This window comes from Panthera pardus, unplaced genomic scaffold (assembly GCF_024362965.1).
Source record: "Panthera pardus isolate Hobbes unplaced genomic scaffold, ASM2436296v1 HiC_scaffold_24, whole genome shotgun sequence".
Classification (NCBI taxonomy): domain Eukaryota; kingdom Metazoa; phylum Chordata; class Mammalia; order Carnivora; family Felidae; genus Panthera; species Panthera pardus.
In genome coordinates, this window is record NW_026526810.1 from 4,409,492 (window position 1) to 4,429,001 (window position 19,510).

Consider the following 19,510-nt stretch of genomic DNA (forward strand, 5'->3'; position numbering starts at 1 on the left):
TACTCTCTTGCAAAATCCTTGCTCTGTTCAAATTGGAAAGGGCGAGCACATTGAATGAAGTTCAAGACATCACATTTCCTCCAAACATCCTTCCCTGTCCTCAGTAATGACACACTTTGCCTCTTGATGAAGCCCCCTGGCTCATACTGCAATTCTCTCTCTCCCTCTCTCTCTGTGCCTCCCCTGCTTACTCTCTCTGCCTCTCTCTCAAAACAAATAAGCTTTAAAAATTTTTTTTAAAAAAAGTTAAGATGGTAAATTTTATGTTACATATTTTACCATAGTGAAAAAGTTTTTTAAAAAAGTTAAAATGCTAAGTTTTACATTACATAAATTTTGCCATAATTTCTTAATCACCAAGTTCTCCATTCTTTCCTTGAAAAACTCGGGGCCAGAGAGCAGAAGCCACCTGCCGGTAGTTGGTCTTCTGGTCTCCGCCTTCCCTCATGATCCAGCTCTCCCTCTCCTTGGCTGTGACCGTGCACCCTAGAGAGGCACTGCTGGGGCACATGCTCACTGCACGGTTCCGCTCCTTCTGCCTTTTTCTTTTATTCTCCCTCCACTGCTCAAGACCAACCTGCCTCTTGCATACACTTCAGCCAGAAGATGGTACCTGGGCTGAAAAGGTTGTGCAAAGGCTTGGTGAAGACAGATCACGCTGCGAGGATGTGCAGAAGTGACTGCCAGAGCCCCTGCTTTGCAGCATTTCTCTCAGAAATAACCTCTGTCACCCACAGGCCGCCCCTTTCATTCAGGTCTATCTTGTTTCTGGAAGCAAATCCACGGCCTCTCCGGCTCTCTGGCGCCATCTAGTGTTAATTTTTAAATAGCCACAAAGATTTTTTTTTTGTTCTAATTTCTAAAAGCATTTTTATTTATTTTTTTTTTATTTTTTTTTCAACGTTTTTTATTTATTTTTGGGACAGAGAGAGACAGAGCATGAACGGGGGAGGGGCAGAGAGAGAGGGAGACACAGAATCGGAAACAGGCTCCAGGCTCCGAGCCATCAGCCCAGAGCCTGACGCGGGGCTCGAACTCACGGACCGCGAGATCGTGACCTGGCTGAAGTCGGACGCTTAACCGACTGCGCCACCCAGGCGCCCCTAAAAGCATTTTTAAAGAACAAAACAGTTTTCAAAGTTTTACTGCAGAAGAATGTCTATAATATTCTATAATACTATACTAATAATATGATATTAATAATATTCTAGAAGGAAATCAACTTTACCCATTGTTCTAGCATTGAGTGGTCAAGAATTTTTCCGCCAACACGTTTATAAATATTTCAAAGATACTCTGAAGGGTAGATGTTGGTTTTATCCATCTGGCCCTTAGTATTGCCTTTGATAGAAAAACTGCCTGTGAGATAAAAATGAAGAAAGATCATATAAAAACAGGAAGGGGGACAAAACATAAGAGACCCTTAAATACAGAGAACAAACTGAGGGTTGCTGTAGGGCTTGTGGGTGGGAGGATGGGCTAAATGGGGAAGGGGCATTGAGGAAGACACTTGTTGGGATGAGCACTGGGTGTTACACATAGGGGATGAATCACTGGAATCTACTCCTGAAATCATTATTGCAACTATATGCTAACTTGAATGTACATTAAAAATAAATACATACATACGTATATACATAAAAATGAAGAAAGGTATGGCTTGTGTTTAAAGTTTTATCCGAGCCAGAACAGAAACAGTGTAAGTAAAATATGTCATAAACCCTCATCTTTGCCTGTCTCAGTTCAGCAACTGAAGGTGGGCACAACCTAACAGTGGCAAATGGAACGGCCTTCTTTTTTTTTTTTTTAAGTTTATTTATTTATTTTGAGAGAGAGAGAGAGCAAGAGAGGGGCAGAGTGAAAAGGGACACAGAGAATCCCAAGCAGGCTCCACGCTTACAGCACAGAGCCCGATGTGGGGCTCTATCTCACCAACCACGAGATCATGACCTGAGCTGAAATCAAGAGTCAGACACTTAACCCACTGAGCCACCTAGAACTGCCTTCTTAATGAAAACACAAATGTCATCCAGGGAGATCCCACAATGCCAATGACTGAATCAAAACCTATAGATCTACTGGTCTTTGGGGCAGGTTATGTTGCTAAAACTAAAACTGATATAAAGAGGAGAGAGAGGCAACAATTTACACACGATTATTCAGAGGCATTAATCACCGGGTAATGTAGTAAATCTAGGTCCTGCACAAGTTGCAAGTTGCTTTTGGCAAGGGGAGGGGAGGGGAGGGGAGGGGAGGGGAGGGGAGGGGAGGGGAGGGGAGGAAAGAAAGAAAGAAAGAAAGAAAGAAAGAAAGAAAGAAAGAAAGAAAGAAAGACAGACAGACAGACAGACAAACCCAGGAGCCAGCCACATTGGTGTTACAATCCCACCTCGGGTTATCAATGTCACTGAGAGGGCTTTAAAACATCCACTCTTCTCACAGGAGGCCTCAAGCTGAAGAGAGACTTTCAGGACTCAGACATGGGCTTTGTTCTGGAGATCCAGTCTCGGTCTCCACTGACCCACTACACATAGAGCCTACAGAGTTCAAACAAAACAGCAAAGCAAGAGGACCTGGGGGAAGGGAAGGAAGCAGGGGCCTTCCACATTTTTGGTCCAGCTATCTGCTGAAAGATTAATTACCAAAAGCAAATCCCTACAACTTGAAGCAGAGGAAAAATCTCAAAAGGAAAACACAGCACTTCTCCAGTGAGAAGCCAGGCAGGGCCTCATTTTTTTTTTCTTTAAATACGTGTCACATTTCCCCAAAATGCATGAGGTGTCATCCCTGCAGTAAAACAAGTCAGGCTTTGAGGTCAGAGAGCTCTGAGTTTCAAGCCTGCCTGTGACTTCAGACAGCTTTAGCAGAAGCTCTGGGCCCCCAGGTCCTCATCTCGACATCAAGACTAAAAATATCTTGCCTCAGTGAATTGAAATAAAGACAGGTGAAGCATCCCCAGGCCAGAGCCTGGCCCAAGCAGGTGTTCAGTAATGGTGGGCGCCATCTTGATGATGATGATGATGATGATGAAGACGACGACGATGATGGCAACCCTACCGTTTCACTCCCCCTGGACCACAATCCTTCCACACACAAACCTGCCCCTCTTCTAACTGGCAGTCACATTCACTTAATAACTATAGCTAACATCCATTGAGCACTTACTATGTGCCAGACGCTGTACAATAAATTATTTCACTTAATTTTCAGGGCACCCAAAGATAGCCGTGGTTAATACCCCACTTTATAGGCAAGGAAACAGGTTCAAAGAGGTTGGGTAACGCATTGGTCAGGGTACGCCAACCACTATCACAAAAAACCCAAAACCTCAGTGACTTAACACACTCCAAGCCTACCTCTTCCCCACATCCCTGCTGGCAGAGGGCATGAAACGAAGGACTCACTGTAGCAGTCATGCAGGGACCCAGGCTCCTTCTGTATTGTGACCCCCCCCCCCCCCACAATGAATTGCCACTTGATTTCCCTGTATCTAGATAGCAAGTAAGGAGAGAGCAAGGGGCTCTTTATCCCCTTAACCCAGTATGACACACGGCACTGGGCTAAAGTGTGGTTAAAATGAGCCTCTCAGCCCCAGCTCAATGCAAGAGGCTGGGGCATAGCCTACTGGTGCTCCCAGGAAGACGAAAACAGAAACAGATTCTAGCGAGCACTAGTCTCTATCTCAATGAACTTGCCTAAGATCACACAGCCAGTAAGAATGGAAGTGAACTATGAACCCAGGTTCTCATCTCCTAATCACTGAGCTACATACACTGTCATCTGGGGAACTGTGGAGGTTTTAAAACAGAGCTCCCAAATTCTTTCCCATTCATCAAATCAAGAGGTAGGGTCAATGCCGAATCTGCGTTTGGTTAGTTCTTGACCAACAGAATACAACAAAAATGACACTGACACTATGACCATGTCCAGGCTCTTAAGACACTGGCACGTTTCTACTTCGTATCTCTTGGGACACCCACTCTTGGAATCCAGCTGCCCTGTTGTAAGGAAGCCCAAGCTAGTCTATAAGAAGAGATATGTGTATTTGTTCCAGCTAACCCCAGGGAGAGGTCCCATCCATCATCTAGAATCATCATCTAGAATCAGATGTGTGAGTGAAGTCCCTTCCAGATGATTCCAACCAACAGTCAAGTTACTGCCAGCTTTTGAGTCTTCCTAGCTAAAGCCCCAGACATCATGGAACAGAGACAGTCTGTATGGCCTTGCCCAGTCTGGGAACTCCTGGCCCACAGAATCTGTGAACATAAGAAGATGGCTGATTGATGCCAGTATGTTTCGGGGGTGGTTTGTTATACAGTAGTAGTATCTGGAAGAGGAATTTATTTAAGACCCTATTGGGGTGCCTGGGTGGCTCAGTCAGTTAAGCATCTGACTCTTGACCTCAGCTAGGTCTTGATCTCAGAGTCATGGGTCCAAGCCACACATAAGACCCTATTACTTGGGAGAAAAGCCTCCAGAATCTCTTTATACCACCTTTTTATTTTTATCCTTGTGCTATTTGATCTTTTTTCCCACAATAAAAATTGCTCACAATTAAACTTTGTAACTTCTACAATCGAGACAAAAAATGTTTAATGATGCACCCTCTGCTGATCACTAAGCCCCAATGACCTCTGTGACCTTGTCCCTTGACTTTGCCAGGAAATGAGACTCCTTGGGTACGTGGTAAAGCTGGGTGGCTACGCAGATCCTAGAGGTCCCTGATGCTTGTTCCAAGAAGGAACAAGCCAGTGGCCCCAGTGACCGCCTCTAACTGTCCTCTTCGAAGCACTATGCAGCTTCTTCGAGGATGAGTAGGGACCGGGGTCAGCCCCACCTGCACATATGAAAATAACACTACGGAGGGGGCTGGGATTACGGGTAAAACAGACCCTAAAGATGGTTTGTGAAAACGTTGCCAAAGAGGCCGGGATGCTGCCTGCCTTTGGACAGTGGCTCATGCTGTTTCCCCTACATCGTGTGCCTTTCCTGGGTACAGAAGATTAATTCTGAAAGAAAAAGTTCAGTGCCCAGCAGCCAAGAGAAGAGAGGAGACGGGGACGCCAGGGAGCAGCCAGACTCACGCGCTGCAGTCACATCCCCACACGCTCTCTCCTCACGCCTCCTGACAGGTTGGGTCGGAGGATGTGTCTGGTCTCTAGAAAAAAGGGCAGTGCAGGAATCCCCTCCATGTCTGCATCTTTTCAGGAGCCTCAGTAAGCAGTGGGTGACCTTCCTCACGCGCATGTATGTCACAGAACTGGACAGAAGCCTCAGCCAGCAAGTAAAATGGAAGCCAGAATCAGTGGAATCTCCATTCCTTGAAAAAAACATCTTTGGGTCAGGCCAAAGCAGAAATCTCTGAAATGAGACCTTTTCTGCATCCCAGCCTTTCTTTGCCCAGAAAGCCAAATGTAAGAAAGAACTGCTAGAAACTAGGGCCGGCCTCCAGAACTACAGGCTCAGGAGATGTGGGGAGAGACCAAAGATGAAAAGCAGTGGGGAGAAACGAAGCTGTATCTGGAAGATCTCCCAGGAACTGTGGCTCGACTGCCCAATGCCAAACTCACAGCTCTCAGCCGGACTTGAGCCGGCTCCAGGACCTTTTCACTGTTTCCTACTTACTTTTACCGGAACAGCCCTAGCATTCAGTGCCACCAACTCCATCGATCAGTTTTTTGGAGCGTCAGTGGATTCAAACATGAATACGACAAAAAACAGACCTCTGGTTCGTGGACGGATGACCCCGTGGCGAGCTGTGCGGTTCCAGAAGTTGCCCTTCTTACCTGAGGGGGTGGACCCACTCACGGAAGTGCTGGGGGTCCTCCACATCTTCCTGTGTACCTGTTGCTGTACCCCATTAAAGAGGATCAGCATTGCCAACACGTGGGTCGGGGCCATTGTTGGGGCCACACCACCTGTCGTGGGCTGGCCAGCAGCAACCTGAAGCCTTGACGCTGGAATGTTTCTCCTGGGAGGAATCCTCTACTCCTGCCTGCTTCCCCATTTCAACACACTGAGTTGGGGCCTCTGCACAGACGACTCCCAAGGCTCCCATATGATGTCAGTCACCCACCCAGTCCTGCGAAGGTGCACTGCCCTGTGCCACCGCCTGGCCTTGATCACACTGTCCTCGGCAGCCCCCGTCCTGGATGTCACCACATGGACCTTCCCCATCATCTCCCTGCCCACCCCCACCCCCCATCAACCTGTATATTTCCTACCTTGGCTTTTGGTTCTACATGGATGTGGACCAGAAGAGCTCCTTTTTTTTTTTTTAATTTTTTTTTAATGTTTATTTATCTTTGAGAGAGACAGAGACAGAATGTGAGTGGGTTAGGGGCATAGAAAGAGGGAGACACAGAATCCGAGCCAGGCTCCAGGCTCTGAGCTGTCAGCAGAGCCCGACACGGGGCTCCAACTCACGAGCTGTGAGATCATGACCTGAGCCGATGTCGGTCACTCAATTGAGCCACCCAGTGCCCCCCAGAAGCTGTTCTTTTGCAGCCTCTGGCACCTGCCCCCTTGCTCCTGCTGCTCATGCTCACCTGTGAGAAGCCACCAGGTGGGAACTGTGCTAGGGGACAGCCTCAGAGTTGAAATCACATGGGCATGTGGGAACAAAAAAAACAAAAAACATACAGGGAGATGTGCAATTTTTTTTTTTTTATACCTCTGCTGGTAGACAAGAATATTTTGGTAATTCTGGAGCTCTAGAAGAGAGACTGCTGGGTGACTGCAAAATGATTTTGTGCTCAGTGATCACCCGATGATTGTTTTTTATGGTAACGTCTAAAACGCTCCCCAAATAACAGGTTGGCTCAGATTGATTAGTACAGAATATTTTTCTCTCCAAGGGTTTTTTATATATTTCTTTCCCCAACTCCCCTTCCCCCAAACTGTTTTTCTTCTTCCTTGCATGGATGTACAAGTGCACCTCCTCCTTTATGGTCTCCCTCTCTCTCTCTCTCTCTCTCTCTCTCTCTCTCACACACACACACACACACACACACACACACACACACACACACACACACTCCCCACCCGCCAGCCCGAATGCTCATTGGTGGCCAGACACTCTATCTGTAGGTCTTGTCCTCTGGTCCCCCGAGGGCAGCGGAAATGCATGCTGTGGGCCCTCCCTGCGAATGAGCCAGGGCCTCCTATCCAGCTTTCTCAGTATATTCTCAACCACATATTCCCCCAGACAATAAAAGAATACCAAGGATGTGCGGCTGCTTGACATTCGAAGGGAGAATTCCACACAGTTGCCTAGGGGATCTCAGACAGGACTGCCAGCCCCTGGCCGCCCCCCCTATTACACATCAGCATTTCAAAAACTCCAAGGAATCAAAAGGATCTCTATGGTTCACTTTAAAATCCTGGAGGTATCTGAAGTGTCTCTTTCTGGAAGGGTGGCGCAAGGCTTCATACCAGCAGTCCATCCGGCTCTGACCCATTACTGTCCCCCTTCGGCTGCAAGGGGCAGCAAGGGGCAGCCCCTCAAAGGGGCTGCTGATCAGCGGCCCCTTTGCTGCGTGGCTTCTCAAGACTGAACGAGAAAGGAAGTCAGGGGAGAAAAGGTGAGCTGTAGCTCATCTTCTCATCCCTTCAGTGAAAAAATGCCATTTCTCTCCTGGTATCCTCTCAATTCAGAAATTATTCTCCCTATGTCCAATGGCTTTAAGAGCCAGAAGCTTAGGTTGGATTCCTGGTGGGGATGTGTCAGGTCCCAGGACTTGTGCGAGTTCCCCTGTAGCCACATATGACCTCAGTGACCTCTGGGTCCTTCCATCCACCCTTCACTGTGCCTCTTGTCCACTGTCGAACCCCACTTGCCTGAAGGTCTTGAAGAGTAACAGGATGTCTTAATTGTTCAGTTTCCAGGGGCACTGCTGCCCTATAGGAATTCATTTCAGGGTGTTTCAGCAACATTTAAATGGTCACGACGATACACCTGTTCTCAAAATTTTCCAAAGCGATTGCAGACAACATGTGACCTCTGTTTCTAGCTACCTGTAATATAACCTCTCAGCTGCATCCAGGTTCTTTACTGTGGAGAGCATAGCATGGGAATGTCTGCAAAGAACATCTCCAACTTGTTGCAGCCCTCGAATTTGTAAAATGCCTCCATTCTCTTTCCCTGCTTCAATAAACCAGTATGCATGAATGTGTGTGTGTATGTGTATATATCAAAGAAAGCGAAAAGTACAGATGACATTTTACTATGGAAGAAAAATGAAATCGCCAGTATTAGTCATGTCTGACCTACAAAAAATTGGCAATTTCGTATGGTTCGACCTAATAACAGGAGACTTGTTGAGGGCTTACTAAGTGCTGGGGTCTATGACAGACATACATGATCTCATTTAATCCCCCAGACCTCTTAAGAAGGACATTTATATTCCCATTTCACAGAGGAGGAAGCACACTGGAGGGGTTTAAGGTGCACCAGATGAGAACCTGAAGACAGTCAACTGGTCAACAATTCGCAAACATGGAATGACCAAAGAAATCACGGGACCAACACCCTCACCTTACATACAAGATAACCATGGCCTGCACATGGTCTGACTCTCACTGGTGGTGGACATGAAAGTACACAGGGGAAGGATCATCAAGAGTTCTCGAGACCCCTGGACATTCTATGTCTCTCCTGGTCTCATTACACTAAGTCTATGCCCTTTCTCAACTTGACCTCACTTGGTTACATCAAGGAAGAATAGTCATCTCTGCATATCAAAAACTAGAACCTTTCTAAATGCCCACCAAGAGGACACTACATACCTTCAATATGTTGTATCTTTTAAATGGAATACTACGGAACCCTCAAAAATAATGTCATGGTCATATACTTGGAAACATGAAAAGATGCTCAAGTTATTATCACGGTAAATTTCAAAAGATGCTGTGTACAACACAACATGAACACCTTAGAAAAGAGGCTGGGAAAATATACACCAAAACGTTCGCAGATGATGCTGCTAAGCATTGGGATCATGGTTTTTATTATCTTCTTTCTAACCTCCTACAGTGAATACATATTTTTTTGAGAGTACTGAGAATAATTCAAAAAGATTTTTCAAAGGAAACAGTAAAAAATTTGGCAAAGGATGCTTTCCCTCTTTCACTTAATGGGCCCCAGAGGCATCCAGTGAAGATCCAAGGATCTCCAAGGATCCCAGGTCCTGTGGATCCTACTCTTACATCTCTTGGACCCTCTGATGGAGAAAACAGTTCCTCCATAATAAAATAGTGTTTCCTGTGATTAGAGAAGGAAAGTTAAACTTTCAAGAAAATGATAGAACTGTAATGCTTTACTAGACAAAAATAGAGACTGCTTTCAAATGCTTGTTATTGGTACCTTCTATACAAAACCCCTTTAAAGTATGCTGACCTATGACCCTTGGGGCCACCTTTTTTTCACCTACTGAATGTCACAAGGTCTCCCCTGCCTCTACTGACCACCAGGTCACTCTTGGAGGGTGATGGGCTATGCCCTTGTACACAGAAAACCTATCATTTTGATGTGCTCAAGAGTCCTACCCCTTCATACTCTCACCCATCCCCTCTTCTAGGCTCTGGCTACTTAGTGTTGAGAACTTGGAAAAGGGATAAAGAACAAGTGTCTCCTTACTTGACTAGATTTGGTCACAGTTCCTATACTGGTTGACATGGCTTCTCTGACCAGCCCTGAGTAGGCTCTCCTGATCTCTGCATGACAGGTTTTCAAATGCTAATTATGACTATCTTATGGAATGATGTGGGAGCTCTTCGTTGGGGGAAGGGGTCCTGCACAGTTCAACAACATGACCCTAACTCTGGCTAACCTCTTCCACACGCCCTCAACTCCCACCCTTGGCTCAGGAATCACCAGAAAGGGTGGAGTGAAAGAAGCCACTCATTACAATCATCTACATAAAACAATAGCCTCCGACACTCCTACTCCAACGGTGCTATATTGTTATCCATTGGTGCAAAGCAAATTATCCCAAAATCTATTAGCTTAAAGCAACAAATATTTATTCTCTCAGTTCCTGTGGATAAGGAACCTGGGCATGGCTTAACTGTGTTCCTCCAGCTTAGAGACTCTCACAAGGCTGTAATCAAGGTATCAGCCAAGGCTGGGATCTTATCTGAAGACCTGACTGGAGAAGGATCTGCTTTCAAACCCACTGCCTGGCTATTGGCCAGAGGCACCCTCAGTTCCTTGCCATATAGGCTTCTCCACAGAGCAGCTCACAAAATGGTAGCTGGCTTCATCAGTAAGCAAGAAGAGCCAGAGTGAGTGAGTGCAAGCAAAATGGAAGCCACAGTCTCAGAAGTGGCACCTCTTCACTTCTGCCATAATCTATGTATTAGAATCACTAGGTCCAGCCCACACAGACAGGGATTACACAGAGCATGAATACTAAGAAGCAGAGAATCGTTGGAAGCCATCTTGGATGCTGCCTACCACAGGCACATTTTCTTGTCTCTCCAGCTCACTGAAGAATACCATAAGATTTTTCATGAATTTCTCCCCTTTACACTGTTGGGCTGGGAAGATGTTTTAGCCTGTTGGGTGCCCCCAACACCTCTAAAAACTCAGCTTACCCAGTCCCAAGTAGCTTGGAAGTACCCCCAGCATATTCCTGGCCAGTATGACAAGACTGAACAAATCAACACCAATTTCCTATATGTACCTTCCTGCAGAAGGCCCAGGACACACACAGCCCTCCTCCAAAGGGGGCCCCCGGAAATTACCCATCCTTCTACTCTGCTCCACTGCGCCATGCCTTCTTTTCCTTGATCTCTCCAAGTCTCTATTTTCCTGTTAAAGTAGGTTCAGACACAGGAAACAAGATCTCAGTGTCACTGGAGGTTATCAAAACTCCACACAGCCAAATGGAGAAGCAACCAAGAACCCCAATTCTGAACTATGAGAATTGGGCTAGAGTCCCAGAAACCAGGAGGACCAGCAGAGCCTTAGGAGAAAACTACCAAAGATACCTGAATCCTTAGCTGGGAAGGTTGGAAAAGGCTTGATCCCCTAAGTCCCATCTCCGCTTCCCTTCCAAAGGGACTTCAGGCCCCTTCCAATGCCCAAGAAAATCCACTTCCCATCCCCATATGCTTTGACTCCCACCCAGAAAACAAAAAGAAACAGCATAAATTTTGTTTCAGTGGATTAAGGAGGACATTTCACCACAAGCCACAGCATAGAAACATCAGAATTGCTTTCAGGAGGCCTCCACCAGGGCCTCCCTGCAAAAAGATCAAAGACACCTTGATTATCAGTGATAATCAAGTTTGCTTATTTAAGTAGGCTCCCTGCTAAGCATGGAGCCCAATGTGGGGCCCGAACTCAGAACCCCAAAGACCTGGGCTGAGATCAACAATCAGATGCTTAACCAACTGAGCCAACCAGGCACCCCTCTGTTGTGTATTTTTTTTAATTAAAATATATAGATGTTAAAAAATATAGATAGATAGATAGATAGATAGATAGATAGATAGATGTTAAATTGCACCATACGTTAAATAGTCATTTGGGGCTAGCTCAAGCATTTATGTTTTATATGAGGAAATATAGCCCAAATTCCAATATCTAATGACATAAGTGAACATGTGCACTACAATCACTTCTTAGGTTTCATATGCTTACACTCTAGAGCTATGGTTTTTAAATTTTTATTTTTGAAGCACAAAAACAACTGTTTTGTCAAGTAAGAGCAGAGCAGTGGCCCCAAGGGATACTTGTGCATCTGAAAGGAATGAGGCCAGAGTCCAGCCTGTACAGCCTCCTCCTCCCTCCCTTCAGATTTCTTGGGATCCTCTGGAGACCCTAGGACTCCATGGGACACAAAGTCGTGTTCAATATTAATCTGCGTTTTCAAGATCCAACACTAGAGGGCAAAATGCTGAGCCTAAGCTCTAGATTCATTATTCTATGTGTGTGCAGGATGATAAAGATTCCTATTGCAAACCACACTTTTAAAGAATCCATTTTCAGATCACAAAGTTTAACTCTTTGGAAACACAGGTCTCTGATAAAGCTAAGGTTGTTGTAGAGCACCCTGGAAAATTAAACAACTAAGCGACGCCATAATTCAGTGAGATCAGATTTCTGCAAACCTCAAACCAGAAAACAGCTTAAAAATATTAGATAAGAAGGCAACGCATTTGGGCCCTGATGAGGGGGGAGGAGCATAAATAAGCTTCGGAAATAATAAAAAAACATAATAAAATAATTATATTACATCTTTAAACATGATGAAACAATCTCATTAAGCCTAAATTCATTTAAAGGTCAATGATGCATAATTTATGTAGGCTCATAAAATGTATTATATAAATGACAATTAAACCAACATCCCCTTCTTTTTCTTATCTCTATCCTACTAACTCTATAAACACAAGAACACTGGTATATTTTATGCAGTGGTAACAAATTTAAAGGATACTGTGTTTTCTTGAGGTTATTTCTAAAACTCCACAGACACCTAATCCAGTGACATTTTATCAAACACCACAGTGTTGTATCCCAGAAGATGAGCACTACAAGGGAGGAGCTATGTGGGAAAGATTCTACGCAGGAGTGAAGATAAATGGGCCCAAGATAAAATATGTCAGCTTCATAATATGGCTGGGAACTGCCTTGGACATACATTTTTTGGTATTAAGGAACTGGCTCAGTATGAGTCTCTATAGAGTAAGAGACTCTGATTCATTCAGGGTTTATCCATTCTGGGATCTGAGACTATACAAGGGAACAAAACAAACAAAAATCCCTGCTTTCACTGAACTTACATCCTTGTAAGGAGAAGCTGTCAGTGAACAAGGTGGTTGTGAACCTTACGGAGACAAAGTAAACCAGGGAAGCTAGAAAGAGGCTATAAGAGTAGGTAGGGATGTAGGAATTTATCATTTTCAACAGGGTGGGAGCTGACAATTCCAGGAAAAGAGAATAGAAAGGGGAAAGGCCCTGAGACAAGAGCAAGGAGTAAGAAGAAAGTAATTTGGGCAAGGGGGCACCTGGGTGGCTCAGGAGGTTAAGCGTCTGACTTCAGCTCAGGTCATGATCTCACGATTCATGACTTCAAGCCCGGCATCGGGCTCACTGCTGTCAGCGCAGAGCCCCCTTCAGATCTTTTCTGTCCCCTTCTCTCTCTCTGCCCCTCTTCCGCTCATGCTCTGTCTCTCTCTCTCAAAAATAAATAAACATTAAAAAAATTTTTTTAAAGAAAAGAAAGTAATTTGGACAAGAACAGAGTGATTAAAATGGAAAATAATCAGACAGCAAGGCAGACAGAAAAGACAGAGTGAGGGGTGGGGGGTACACTGGAGGAAAACGCTGCTGATTGCCAGGATTTGGGCTTTCATTCTGAGGCACCTGCCAGTGGTGCCTCAGGTCTGAGATGGACCTGCCAGTGGTGGCTTGTAAGGAAAAGAAAGCATCATCAGACTCAACGTTCTGATAGGATTACTGTGGCTGCTGAGGTGAGAAGAGACTGTACAGAGACTGTACAGACTGTACATGAGGCATACCACAAAAATACAGGCAAGAAATAATAATGGCCTGGTTATAGCAGAATAACTTGTATCAGAGTATTCCTCCTGACGATCACGATTGCCAATTCTGGAGCTTTACAAAAAAAAGCTGTTTGAAGACCCTGCAGAGCGACCCAAAGCAGACAGAAACAGAAGAGGATTTGATACGTGAAAAATAGGAATATGGCAGATAGAGCTGGGCAGAGTCTGGAATCATATTGGTGTGTGGAGCCAGAAAAAAGAATTCGAGCATGCCAGAGGAGCATTGGCAGAATTCCACAAAACAGAGGAAGCCACAGAGGAAGTAAGCTCAAAATGTGCACCGAGAATTCCCGTGTGTCATTGGCTGACCCCCATGGTCCACATCTGCAGGGCAAGACTACAGAAAGCCCAAGGGGAAAAGAGCTGGAAAGACTAGAGCTGAAGTGAGATTTGAGCACCTGCCCACCACAGGGAAGACGGAGGGAGGAGATCAAATCCTTCCAAGTTAAAGGGGCTTTCCATTACAGCCTTTCCGTTACAACTCCATGAAAGCTACACTTAGGAGTAAAGACCTCCCCAGGGCTAATGTACTCACCTCCGAAGTAACAGTAAAACCAAAATAGATCTGCCTTAGCAATGATTCAGGTGATATAAAGTAATTTAACTACATTCTAGAACAAAACTCTGTATTCTCCGAAGACAGAAAACAGATTTGAGATCCTTTTAAAACCCATCTCCTACAATGTCCAGTATATAATTTAAAAAGTTACTAGATATGAAAAAAACAAAGGAAAAGGAGACCCATAGGAGAAAAAAAGATGACTCAGAAGTTGGAATCAGCAGACAAGAACTTCAAAATCTCTATTTTAAGTATGTTCAGAGACTTAAAGGCAACACAGTCATAATGAATAAATGGATTAAAATAAAATTTTTAAAAATACAAAAAAATGACCAAAAAGAAAATTCTAGAACTGAAAAATACAATATCTGAAATTGAAAAGACCAAAACAAAAACCATAGTCTAGAGTGGAATAACAGAAGGAATAATCAGTGACCTTGAGGACAGGTCATTAGAAACCATACCAACTGAAGTTTGACCATGTTCACCAAGTACCTGGACTAATCAATTATAGGAGGTCTGCACAGAATCAGTCAAGAATTTAGTCGACATTATTACCAGCACTAGGCCTGAAAAAGCAAGAAGAAGGTAAAGTATCAGAAATGAGTGAGACAGTTGTTAAAAAAAAAAAAAAAAAAAAGGCCTGATTTTACCTCCTCCAGCTCCTAATCTTCTAGTGACTCCCATTGGCCCAATCAGTCAGAAGCTACCGGGCATCAGAGCTAATTGGCTCAATCTGTAAGAATCCCACAGCCCTCAGCAGGGTGGAGATTATGAAGAATGGAGGGACAAAAAGGGAGTATCTAGATCACACCCCTAAATATATCCTAGGAAGTGATTAAAAAGACAAAAACAAGCAAAAAGCCCCATCTTAAAACCTAGGTCATTTACAAATTAATAAAATCCATACTGGCCCAAAGTTCTTGCAGCACCAAGTTCTAAAAGATAATGAAGTGGGGCACCTGGGTGGCTCAGTGGGTTGAGCGTCCGACTTCAGCTCTGGTCATGATCTTGCAATTCATGGGTTCAAGCCCCACGTCGGGTTCTGTGCTGACTGCTCAGAGCCTGGAGCCTGCTGCAGATTCTATCTCTGTGTCTCTCTGACCCTCCCCACTTGCACTCTCTCTCTCTCTCAAAAATAAAGAAACATTAATAAAATAAATAAATAAAAATAAAAGATAATAAAGTAATAGCTATTAAATTTTGAGAACTGTTGTAATCACATATTTTAAAATCTAGTCAACATGTTTTTCATGTGCAAAACTTACATAAAATTATTCTCAGATGTCCAAAGATTAGAAAACATCCTGCACATTACTTTTAGAAACAATTATTTGAAGACATACTAAGACCAACTGAAAGAAAAGTCAAAATTAAGAACTCAAAAACAGGGAATTTGTAGTAAAAGATTTGTGTAATTCTTCAATTTGGGCAAGGGAGGGCATGCAAATTAGAGTGATATATTCTTTTTTTCTTTTTCATTTGCAATTGGCAAGCACTAGGACAAATTATAGTATGCATTCCACTAACAGTCCATTCCTAGCATGAGAGGACAGAATGGGAGGCTCAGAATCCCCACGGAGACAGACAATTAAAGGAATTGTCCTAGTTATTTAGGTACTGGCCTAAAAGATCTTTCCTTCCACCACTGGGCACCAAACTCACTGGTCCCATTAGATCATGTCCTATCTGATAGTATGAGCAGCTTAGAGTAAGGTGTGGCCCTACTCAACTGGTCCCATTCTGTATCTGCACCTTCCCCAGGGCTGTGTTCTTCACCCTGCAACACGCACAAAATACCCCGTGTGTGATTAACTTAAAACAATAACTGTGCTGTCCTGACCCAATACTTCCTAACAACAGCTAGATTTTTTACGGGATTGGGACACCGTGCAAAGAACCACTGAATCATCGCCACAAAAACCTCATAGTAATAGAGAATCATACGATGGCCAACTTCATCGTAAAATGACTTAAGAAATTACTTTCTTATTGAATGGCGAAGAAAAATTTCTGATGTAATATATGCCAAACAATCAACAGTGACTACCTCTAGGGGTAGGATTATGACAAATTTGTACCTTCCACATTACCAACTGGAGTTCTATCATTTTTCTAAGTTTTTACAACTATCATGTCATATACTTTAATTAGAAAAGCCTTTAAAATAAATAATTTTAAAATAAAATGCAATACAGGGGATACAGGAGCTACTTAATAATGCCACATGGAAGCAAACGAACAAATCTAAAATATGGGATATTTTCTAGGACAATTGACCTAGTTTTTGCAACATGACAACTGGAGGAAAGGGGTGCAGGTTAGTCAATATTTTAAAAGAATTAAGGGACAACAAGCAAGTATTATGTATTGACCTTGTTTCTTTCCTGATTTAAACAATTCCTCTAAAATATGAGAATTTTTAGATAATCAGGAAAACTTTATTGTGAACTGGATGATACCAAATTTCTTCATGTATGATTATGTACTATGGCTATATAAATAAGGCCCATATTATTAGAGATGCATACTAAAGTAAGTGAGTGCAAAATGATATGATTACTGGAATTTGCTTTAAAAGAAAAAAGAGGGGCACCTGGGTGGCTCAGTCATTTAAGCACCCAACTCTCTCCGTTTCAGCTCAGGTCATGATCTCATGGTTTCGTGAGTTCGAGCTCCACACTGGGTTCTGTGCTGACAGTGCAGAGCCTGCTTGGGATTCTCTCCCTCTCTGCCCCTCTGCCGCTCACACCGTCTCTGTCTCTCTCAAAAATAAACACACTTAAAAATTTTTGTTAAGAAAAGAGGGGATGGCTCAACTGGAAGAGCACGAGACCCTTGATCTCAGGGTCGTGAGTTCAAGCCCCATGTTGGGTGCAGAGATTACTAAAAAAATAAACTTTAAGAAAAATAGTTTCGAGAAAAAAGAAATAGATGTTTATGTGGGAAAATGTGATGAGGTTCATTGAATTATTCTCCTTATCTTTGTATATGTTTGTACATTTTCATAGTTTAAAATGTGAGATAAAATTGAAAACACTATTTTTAAGGGACTTAATCACAAGTATTTGTAGCTGCTGAGGAGCAATTATCCACCGGTGGTAGAAATTATCCGTCATCAAGCGTCACTGTTTACAGGCGTACCCCAGAGATTCTGCAGGTTCGGTTCCAGACCACTACAGTAAAACAATACTGCAACAAAGCAAGTCAAATGAATTTCTTTGTTGCCCAGTGCATAGAACAGCTGTTTATACCACAGTCTATCCGGTGCGCAATACCATTATTTTTTTTAACATACATACCTTAATTTTTTTAAATATTTATTTATTTATTTATTGGGAGAGCACAAGCAGGGGAGAGGCAGTGAGAGGGAGACAGAGGATCTGAAGTGGGCTCAGTGCTGACAGGCTGACAGCAGGAGCCCAATGCAGGGGCTCTAACTCACGAACTGCGAGATCATGACCTGAGCCAAAGTCAGACGCTCAACCAACTGAGCCACCTAGGTACGTATATACCTTAATTTAAAAATACTTTATTGGGACGCCTGGGTGGCTCAGTCGGTTAAGTGTCTGACTCTTGATTTCGGCACAGGTCATGATCTCAGGGTCTTGAGATGTAGCCCCAGGTCAGGCTCTGCACTAACAGTGCGGAGCCTGCTTGGGATTCTCTGTCTCCTTCTCTCTCTGTCACCCCTTCCCCCGACTCACACACTCTCTCTCTCCCTCTCTCACTCAAAAATAAATAAATAAACATTTTTCTAAAAGTAATAAAACTTGAAAGTCTAAATTACTCCTTGATCCACGGGCTGTAGAAAGGATGCTGTGTTAGCAAACATGAAACACTAATCTCATTGTACATCTGTGTCAGAGCTCTTGGGTGACCAAGTGCATTGTCAATGAACAGTACGATTTTGAAAGGAATCTTTGTTTCTGAGCAGTAGGTCTCAACAATGGGCTTACAATATTTAGGAAACCAAGTTGTGAACAGATGTGCTGTCATCCAGACTTTGTTCCATTGATAGAGCACAGACAGAGTAGTTTTTTTTTTTAATATAATTTATTGTCAAGTTGGCTAACATTCAGCATATACAGTGTGCTCTTGGTTTTGGGGGTAGATTTCCATGGCTCATCACTTACATACAACACCCAGTGCTCATCCCAACAAGTGCCCTCCTCAATACCCATCACCCATTTTTCCCTCTTCCCCACCCCCCTCTTCAACCCTCAGTTTGTTCTCTGTATTTAAGAGTCTCTTATGGTTTGCCTCCCTCCCTCTGTAACTATTTTTCCCCCTCCCTTCCCCCATGGTCCTCTGGTAAGTTTTTCAAGTTCCACACATGAGTGAAAACACATGGTATATGTCTTTCTCCAGGCAGAGTAGAGTTAGCACAATTCTCAAGGACCCTAGGATTTTCAGGATGGTAAGTGAGCACTGGCTTCAACTTGAAGTCAACAGCAGCATTAGCCCCTAACAAGAGTTGTCAGCCTGTCCTTCGATGCCTTGAAGCCAGGCACTGACTTCTCCTCTCCAGCTATGAAAGTCCTGGATGGCATCTTCTTTTGATATAAGGCTGTTTCAACCACACTGAAAATCTGTCATCCGGGGAGCCACCTTCATTAAGGATCGCAGCCAGATCTCCCAGAGAACTTGCTGCAGCTTCTACGTCAGCCCTTGCCGCTTCACCTTGCACTTGGATGTGTAGGGCTGGCTTCCTTCCTTAAATCTCCTGAACCAACCTCGGCTAGCTTCCCACTTGTCTTTGCAGCTTCTTCGCCTCTCTCAGACTTCACAGAATTGAAGAGATCCTTGCTCTGGACTAAGCTTAGGCTTAAGGAATGTTACGGCTGGTTTGATCTTCTATCCAGACCAGTAAAACTTCCTCCATATCTGCAATAAGCCTGTTTCACTTTCTTACCATTCATGTGTTCACCAGAGTAGCGCTTTTCATTTCCTTCAAGAACTTTTTCTTTGCATCACAGCTTGGCTAACTGGGGCAAGAGGCCTAGCTTTTGGCTTATCTCAGCTTTTGACAAGCCTTCCTCACTAAGCTCAATCATTTCTAGCTTTTGACTTAAAGTGAGAGAAGTCCTCAGTGTCCTTTCACTTGGACACTTACAGGCCATCGTAGGGTTGTTAATTGGCCTTCTTTCAATATTGTCAATATTGCTGTATCTCAGGGAATAACAAGGAGGCCCAGAGAGAGAGAGAGGAGGCAAGGGAACTGCTTGGCAGAGTAGTCAGAACACACGCAATATTTACCGATTAAGTTTGCCATTCTAAATGGGCGAAGTTCATGGCACCCTGAATGCCTGTATTGTCTTTCAGCTAAGACCTTATCACCCCATGTTAACTTTGTTTAAAAATAAGTACATGGGG

General features: G+C 43.9%; 1 pseudogene; it reads left to right on the plus strand.

Moving 5' to 3' along the window:
• The first annotated feature begins 2,990 nt into the window (after positions 1 to 2,990).
• Positions 2,991 to 18,836, plus strand: LOC109273292 (protoheme IX farnesyltransferase, mitochondrial-like; annotated as a pseudogene).
• Positions 18,837 to 19,510: the final 674 nt, after the last annotated feature.